At 48.2% G+C, this 8,638-nt stretch overlaps 1 protein-coding gene across 1 annotated transcript in view; it reads right to left on the reverse strand.

Moving 5' to 3' along the window:
* Positions 1 to 8,638, reverse strand: part of Sfxn5 (sideroflexin 5) — a 116,896-nt gene that overhangs the window by 33,074 nt on the left and 75,184 nt on the right. The window lies entirely within an intron of this gene.

Here is an 8,638-nt window from a genome sequence, read left to right on the forward strand (position 1 = left end):
CACACACGCACAAGCACACACACACACACACACACACACACACACACACACACACACATACACGAGGAAAAAATCCAGTGGTCAAAATGGCAGAAAAATGTAAGACTCAGAGTTTTATGAAATGAAATATAAAAAACCTGATAAACATGAACTCAATCTTATGAATAGTCAAAGACAGACTTCTGAATCTAAGAAAAAAATCAATTTGCAAGAGCTCTTTATATTTTGGAAACTAATCCTCATTGGTCAAATGGTTTGCGAAGGGCTGCTGCTGGGCTGTGGCCTGGTCCTCCCACTTTGTGGATGGCATCGTCTGTCGCAGTTTAATGTGTCCTCAAATAAGCAGCCCTTCCCTTCCCCAGTACTTTCTGTGTCATTAAGAAACTGTCAGTGCTCATCTGTATTTTCTTGAAATAATTGAAAATGTTTCTTTTCACATTTAGGTCTTTAATCTGCCTTGGAATTTATTTGTTTCTATGAAATTCAGATCACCTCATTTCTTCTATCTGAAGACCCAAACGTCAAAGTTAAGAAAATTCTCAACTACACCAGGGATTAAAAGGAAAAATAAGTCAATGAAAATGAGAACCAGCAGCCGGGCGTGAGAACACAACCTTAGCATCAGGAGGCAGAGGCAGGAAGATGAACACAGGCCCAGCCCAGGCCTCACATCTTAGCACAGAGAACAGACGAGGCTGGAGAGAGGGCCCAGAGGTAAGAGCACTCACTGCTTTTACAGAGGACCCAGATTTGGTTCCCAGCATCATGTTAGATGCTTCATAACTGCTTCAAACTCTAGGGGATCCAACATTCAATTCCAGCCTCTGAGATGCCCGCACACATGTGCACACACACAAATACATACAATTAAAAATAAAAAGTAAATATTACAAAACTGAAGTTTGCATGGACGTGCACATGAGAAGAGACCATTTCCACTGCACACAACATTTAAAGGGTCGCTAATACTGAATGTTGAGAGATACTCAAGAGGACACAGACCTGGGGAACAGAAATCCGGACCTCGTGGATCTGAAAAACTTCTGTCTGGCAAGAGCCTGACCAGAAACACTCCCTCCATTTCTAGCAGCAGGCTCCTGGATTCTCAGCACGGCCGCGCTGCTGAGACACAGTCAGAGGCAGGGCTCAGATCTGTGTCTGATTTCAGCTCCCCAGGCAGACATACAGATGAAGGTTTTCAAAGTGAAGTCCAGAAAAAGCCCATCCCTGTCACATGGATGTGTGCTCATGGGACTGTGTGCACAGCTGGACAAAGAAAAAGGAAACAGTCCCAAATTATCACTGTGGACAGTCACTCTAGACCACAAATGGCAGCTGAAACGGAGGTGTGTGTGGAAACACAGAAAAAAAAATCTCCAAAGCAAGTTTCTGAAAAATAAGTATAAGGGTGGCGCCATGGCTCAGAGGGTAAAGACACTCATTACCAAGTCAGACCACCTGAGTTCAGTTCCTGGGACACACACAGTGAAAGGAGAAAACCAATTCCTGGAAGTTGTCTACTAACCTCTGAACACGTGTGCACAGCCACACACACACTGAACAAAACAGAGCAAGGGACTAACACACAAAAGTGGTGGTGTGAATGAGAACGGCCCTCGTAGGCTCACATGATTGAGCTTGGTTCCCACTTAGAGCTGTTCGGGAAGGATTAGGAAGTGGGGCCTTATTGGAGGAGGGGTGTCACAGGGGTGGACTTTGGGGTTTAAAAAACACATTTTAAGGAGCTGGAGAGATGGTTCAGTGATTAAGAGCACTGGCTAGTCTCTCAGAAGACCCAGGTTCAATTCCTAGTACCCACAAGGCAGTTCACAGCTGCCTGTAAATCCAAGATCTGATACCCTCACACAAACATACAGACAGGCAAAACACCAATGCACATAAAATAATAAAACTTAAAAAAAAAACCACATTGTAAAAAGACACAGCCATTCCCAGTGTTCTGTTTCTTGCATGTTGCATGGGATGTGAGCTCTCAGCTGCTCCTGCTGCCACGCCTTTGCTGCCACCGTGGACTAACCCTCTGAAGCGATCACACACTTTCTCCTGTAAGCTGTCTTGGTCATGGTGCTTTATCACAGCAATAGAAAAGTAATGGATGCATAAACAGGACTGGGGTTGGTCCAATCAGTAACATGTCTGCTGCAGAAGCATGAGGGTCTGAGTTTGATCCCCAGAATCCATGTTTTTTTTAATTTTTTTTTAAAAAGTCATATGTGGTTGTCTGTGCTGAGGAGGCAGGGATAGAAAAACCCCTAAGCTCCTGGACAGCACACGCACAACCCAAATCTGTGTACGATGCACATGCGCGTGCACAATTCGTAAACAGCAGAAGCAGTCATTTCTGGAGCATATGCCTATCCTGAGATCTAGAAATCAGAATGAGCAGGCCCCACTGGTGGTGGGTCAGCAGTTGCTTCAGAGAGGTCCCCATCAAGAAGGTGAAGGACACCGGGGCTTCAAGTATATCTAACATTTTCTGTTACCTCGTTGATTTTCTTTGCATTTGAAAAGAAATAATAAATATTTCATAATTTATTATTCATTAATTCACTTACTTTAATATTTGGAGACAGTCTTGCTATATAACCTAGGATGTCCTAGAATTTGAACTGTAGCCCAGGCTGGCCTCAGTCTCATGATCCTCCTGGCTTTGCTGAGCTAGGATTATAGATGTGCACTATGATGTCTGGCTACAGTATTTCAAAACTGAAAAAAAAGAAAAAACTGTCAGGGAAAGAATCGCTGTGGCTAGATCTTATTGTAAAGGGGCGCCGGGCGGTGGTGGTGCACATCTTTAATCCCAGCAATCAGGAGGCAGAGGCAGGCGGATCTCTATGAGTTTGAGGCCAGCCTGGTCTACAGAACAAGTTCCAGAACAGGCTTCAAAACTACAGAGAAACCCTGACTCAATAAAAGGAGGGGGGGACACAAGTTAGAATTTTATGATTTTCATGGAAAGATTTCCAAAATTTGCCTGGTGTAGCGATATATTCCTATAATTCAAGCACTTTGGAGTCAAAAGTATCAGAAAGTTCTAGGTCTTTCCTATTTCAATAGTGAGTTCAAGGCCAGCATGGACTGTGAGAGTCCTCCAAAAAAAACTATTGTGAGGATAGTGTTTATGTGATCCCATTGGACTTTATTATATACAAATGGATACAATAAATAATGACATTCTACACTTTTACTGTTGTTTATCTTTTGAGATAGTCTCATGTAGCCCAGGCTGGCTTGCTCTGTAGCCAAGGATGCCCCTGAACCTCTGATCCTCCTGCCTCCACCTTCTTATTCCTGGGGATATATGCAGACATCACCCCACCTAGTTTGATTGTAAACTTTTAGGCATTTACTTGACTTTGGAAGGGTACAGACAAACTTGTGTCTGGAAACAGGATTTATTTTATGCAATAATTCTATATTATCAGGAAAAATTATCTTTTTCCTATGAACAAACCAAGAACTGTGGTAGCAACAAAAAGTAGCTACCATTTTTAGCTCCAAATAGAGTTGGTTGAAGTTCTTCCAAACTCCACGCTCTCAGCTTCAAGAAGGGTCAGGCAAACTTGCTTCCCACCCTCCTTCCCTCTCCACTACTTCATGGGGGAATGAAGCCCACACGCTGTACATTTGTCTTATAGTTGCAGGGGATACAGTCCATCATGGCAGTAACAGCATTGATGACAGGAGCAAGCAGCGGCCGGTCGCTTCATATCCACAGTAAGAAACGAAAGAGCACTGACCGCTGGGTCCTCTGCTCATTCTGTCCAGCCCTGGCGCTGTGCTGCTCGTACACACGGTGGATTTTCCCACCTCAGGCAACCTAATCGGGAAAATCCCTCCCAATGCCCGGAGGCTGGTCTCATCGGTGACTCTAGGTCCTGTTAGATCGGCAACAATATTAACCATCACAGCATGGCAGACAGCTCAAACCACACAGAAAGGAGGATAATCAAACAGGAGTGAGCCGCCTCTCACCCCTAGCTCTTAGCCTCATCCTCTCTTCAGAGGCAACTACTGTAGCCTGGTCCTCAGGTCACACAGCAGGGATCTGCACGGTCAGGCACACGCATGCGCACATTGACAGACTCGCAAACAGCCGTGTCAGACGCAGCACCTGTCCTTGGAGGATCTCTGCTCACCATAGAAGCGCACTGACCTTAATATTTGCTTAATTTCACAGCATGGCTCAATACTGCATCTGAGAGGCAGCTCTAAAAGGCCCAGATTTTCTTTTAAATAGCTTGGGAATCAGTGGAGAGTTTCACAGCCCATACTGAAGTGTCAGCAACTCAGGACTGGAAATTTCTAAACTGGAAAAAAAAAATCAGCTTGTACATTCTAGGTATAGATAACTCGGAAGCGTGTGATCTCTGTCCATAAGATTCCCACTAAGGTAGCTGGGGAGACAGTTTGAATGTCCTTGCTGCGCGAGCGCAAGGTCCTAAACCCAATCCCTAGTTTCCACGAAGAAAGACGGGTGTGACAGTGTGCACTTGTAATCCCAGTGTTGGAGAGATAGGGGACCCCCGGAGCTGGCTGGACAGCAAGCCTAGTCCTCTTAGGAAGTCCTAGGCCAGTGAGAAACAACAGAGAAAAAGGAGAGAGAGGTGTTAGGTACCTGAGCAATGACATCAACGGTCGTCCTCTGGCTTCCATAAGCACACACACAGTGAACGAGACTCCTGCTAAGACACCACTCTTCTAAGTTACTAGAAGGGGGCAGAAAGGGAGCACTGACACCTTCTAAAGGCTCCCGTAGCCCAACAGTCCCCTGGCTGGAGATTGCAGTGGCTCCCCAGGTGATGAGATGAAGTTTAAACCCTAAACTCCAAGGCTCCAAGGCACCTTCTCCTGCCCTCCAACTGCCCCATCCTCTCCTCCCCTCCAGCTGCCCCAGCTTTTCCTCCCCTCCTTGCCCTTCTCCTGAGCTTCTCTACCTCCTGTGCCTCTGGATCTCTCTGCCTTCCAGAAACTTCTTGAGTAAGATAGCTATTTGTTTAGTAATATTTATGGAGCACCTACAGGATGTCAGCACCTAGGCAAGCTGCCCAGAAAGTGGTGACCTTAGAGCTTTCTAGGTCGGGCTGCTAACTAGATACATTCCTAGAACCCAGGGGTCACCAATGACAATCACTTTGTTGGAGGGCCAGGCTCCCACGTGTCAGGGCTACTCTGGGAACCAAGTCCGTCATTCTGAATGTCCTGTCTTCAGTGACACAACGTAAACTAGTGTGAGCCACAAACCACGAAATGGGCTTTCTCTGAAAGGAGCCCAGGAAACCCCTCTGACCTCCAGCCAAGTCACGTGGCAGCTTGACATTTGTGTAAATACATAATGTGTGTTCTTGTGTGTGCAGGTGCATGTGTGTGTGCTTCAGGGGGCCAGAGGACGACCTCGGGTGTCACCCTTGGAAACTCCACCCACCTCCTTAGAGACAAGAACTCTTATTGTCCTGGAACTCACCAATTGGGCGAATTGCCTTTCCAGTACTAGGATTACAGGTACATGCTGCCATGCCTACAATTTTTACATGGGTTTGGGGGATTGAATGTCAGGTCCTTGGCCATCTTCCCAGCCCCTGCAATTTTCTATTTTTTTTTCTTAAATTTTGTTTTTTGAGACTGGGTCTCACTATATAGCTCTTCTCCCTCCACTGCTTGCTGCACTAACAAAGTGACTCCAGCTCCTGCCATCCTGACGTCCTGCCATGACGAACTATACTGTCAAACCAACAAACCGGCCAACAGCCTGGCCACCCCTAGGACACACACATCTCAGTTTCTCTGAACTCGGTGCACCAACAGCAAACTCTGCCCCTAGGGTGTTTTTGTCACAGCACAAGAACAGTAACTAATACAGAGGCTTGAGTTCAGAGGTGCACCGAGTTCAGATAAGGTCTTCGTTACCCAAGAGCCCTTGCTGCTGTTTCCTTCTCCTTGGGTACAGTCAGGCAGACATGAAGCAGGGGCACCAGTTCTTACCAAATGCACCGAGATAGGTCTCTAGAAGCCTCGTTCCATCCACTCTGACCGCAGGTCTGCCTGTTTTCTCAGTTGTCTTATCTGGAGACCCACGCCTTGCGCTCCCTCCCTCCACATTTCCTCCACGGCCTCGCAGAAAGGCTATGGACCAGACATGTCCCTGCAGAGCGGCTCAGCTCGGGAGACCAGCGACTGGACCCAGGGGTATGTATTTTTCCAGTATCTCCTCTATTGACCTCTAATGGCACTGTTTGCCCAGCTTCCCAAACCATTAACTTCCACCTCCCAGCAGCCACACATCAATTAACGGAGGGCCTGCTCCAAGCCTGAGCTCCTGAACACAATTAAGCGTGACAGTCCACAAATAAGAAAGAACTGGAGAATTAATTAAGGTCTAAACAAATTAATTACCAGTCCCCAATCGATTCTGATGCCAGTACACATGCTCCCAGGCTCACCTTCTTTCCTACCATCTCTATGTATAAATAGAAACCAAGATCTCCCACGTGACTGCTGTTCTAGACCAGAGCAGGGGATTGTGGGTGCAGAAAACCTCCCTGAGAGAGAGCAAGGGCTGCAGGGAGCATCCGGAGCTTGCTTCCTGTGCACTTGGCACTTACGTGCACACAAGCGCTCACACAATCCTAGATGAAAAGTCAGGGGCAGTCTTGGAGATGGAATGCTCACTGCAAGACACAGCATAGCCTGGTCACCCCTAGGACACACACATCTCGGTTTCTCCACTCCAAAGGCAGGTTCACCACCAGATTGAGAGGCCCTGGATGGGAGTTGGGAGGCCTCAGCTCTGGACACAAGGTGTAGATCCGAGCTGGAATTTGTATATTCTTTTGCAAAATGGGGTGTCTCTCCCAGCACTGAATGAGACACACTGAAGCGCCAAAGGGAGGACTAGGTGGTCCCTGGGAGTTCTGGGCTCTGCAAACCTAGTGCAGGCCTGTGACATTGTTGGGGTGGCCCCAGGATAGAACAACAGACTTAAACAAAGGGATAAAGCATTCCAGGCTGGGGTGAGGTGGGTTAGTAACCTGGGCTCTGGACAGTGCAGAGGCCCCAGAGATGCCTAAATGCCTAAACTTTCAGCTTCCAGCTAGTATCTAGAGGAGCAAGCCAGAGAAGTGGGGGACACAGCAATCCCAGTTTCCTTGTTTGCCTAGGAAGAGAGTGGTTCCTTTCTATGACAGAGTCCTCCCACCATGCTGGTGCCCTAAAGGGAAAGCGGCCTTTTACAAGGTGAAGCAGGCTCTGAGCAACCTTCTCTAAGGTTGACAGCAACCAGCCAGCCTGCTGCAGTAAGCAAAAGCCAAGTGGCTTTGAGATGCTCCGTCCTGGCTAGGGCACAGAGGGACATGGTAGAGAGAGACCAAGTGCAGGGAGCAGATGATGGCTTTGACCTTACATAACACTGGCAATCACTCACCAGGGAGATGAACAGAATCCTCTTTGCAGATGGGCCTGCTTCTCCCAAAGTCCTGGGAGTGAGAACTAGCAAGTCACAAAGCCCGATGTATACAACTGGCTATGTATTAGGGGCCTCAAGCTGTGTGGCAGAGGCTGTACTTGGGTGGGAGGGATGAAGGTTGTCCCATGAAAACAGGAGGAGAATCAGGCTAAAGCAGGAGCAGGTCAGAGTGTCTCCAGAGGAGGAAAGGCTTCTCCTCCTGAGTCCCAGAGAGGTTAAGACCAGCTCAAGGTCACACAGCACAGTGGACGCTGGACAGGGCTGGAACAAGCCACTGGCAAAGTTCTTATCTGAGGCTTGCCCCCACCCCCACCCCAAGTCCCAATTACATCTTGGTGGGGCCTCCGAGCCAGTCTAGTCTGCCTTGGACCCTCCAGCCCTGGCGGCTGAAAACCCAGCCTCTGAGTAGCCACGTTCTTTGCTCAATTAGACCCCATGACAAAGTCAGCTTTAAAGAGCTATTCCATTAATGGCCCACGGCAGAAATAGCTAAGAGTTCATTACAAGTGTGGAGTTGCTATAGCAATTATCTGGGTTGGCTAGGCTCCACTGGGTGGTTGGTTCTGGGAGTTTATTAGCCGCTGGGCATAGAGTGGGTGAGGTCACCCCATTTGTAGGTACTCCATAGCAAGTTCCTGTCAATGGAGTCTGGTCTGTGGCCTCCCGGGCAGTTCTGGGTCATAGATGGAGAGTATCAAGCCTACATATTACACATATTACATACAGGAAGCTGAGGCCTGAGGGGAAGGTCAGATCAGGACTATGAGGTGTGGGGGGGGATTGTGGGGCAGAGGACTCAGCTCTTCAGAGTGAGCACTGTGGGGGGGCAGAGGACTCAGCTCTTCAGAGTGAGCACCGTGGGGGGGCAGAGGACTCAGCTCTTCAGAGTGAGCACCGTGTGGGGGCAGAGGACTCAGCTCTTCTGAATGAGCACTGTGAGGTGCTGGAGGACTCAGCTTTTCAGAGTGAGCACAGTGAGGATGGAGGACTCAGCTCTTCAGAGTGAACACCGTAGGGGGGCAGAGGACTCAGCTCTTCAGAGTGAGCACTGTGGGTGCTGGAGGACTCAGCTCTTCAGAGTGAGCACAGTGAAGGTGGAGGACTCAGCTCTTCAGAGTGAGCACAGTGGGGGCAGAGGACTCAGCTCTTCAGAGT

The sequence above is a fragment of the Microtus ochrogaster genome, unplaced genomic scaffold (genome assembly GCF_000317375.1).
Source record: "Microtus ochrogaster isolate Prairie Vole_2 unplaced genomic scaffold, MicOch1.0 UNK62, whole genome shotgun sequence".
NCBI classification, from domain to species: domain Eukaryota; kingdom Metazoa; phylum Chordata; class Mammalia; order Rodentia; family Cricetidae; genus Microtus; species Microtus ochrogaster.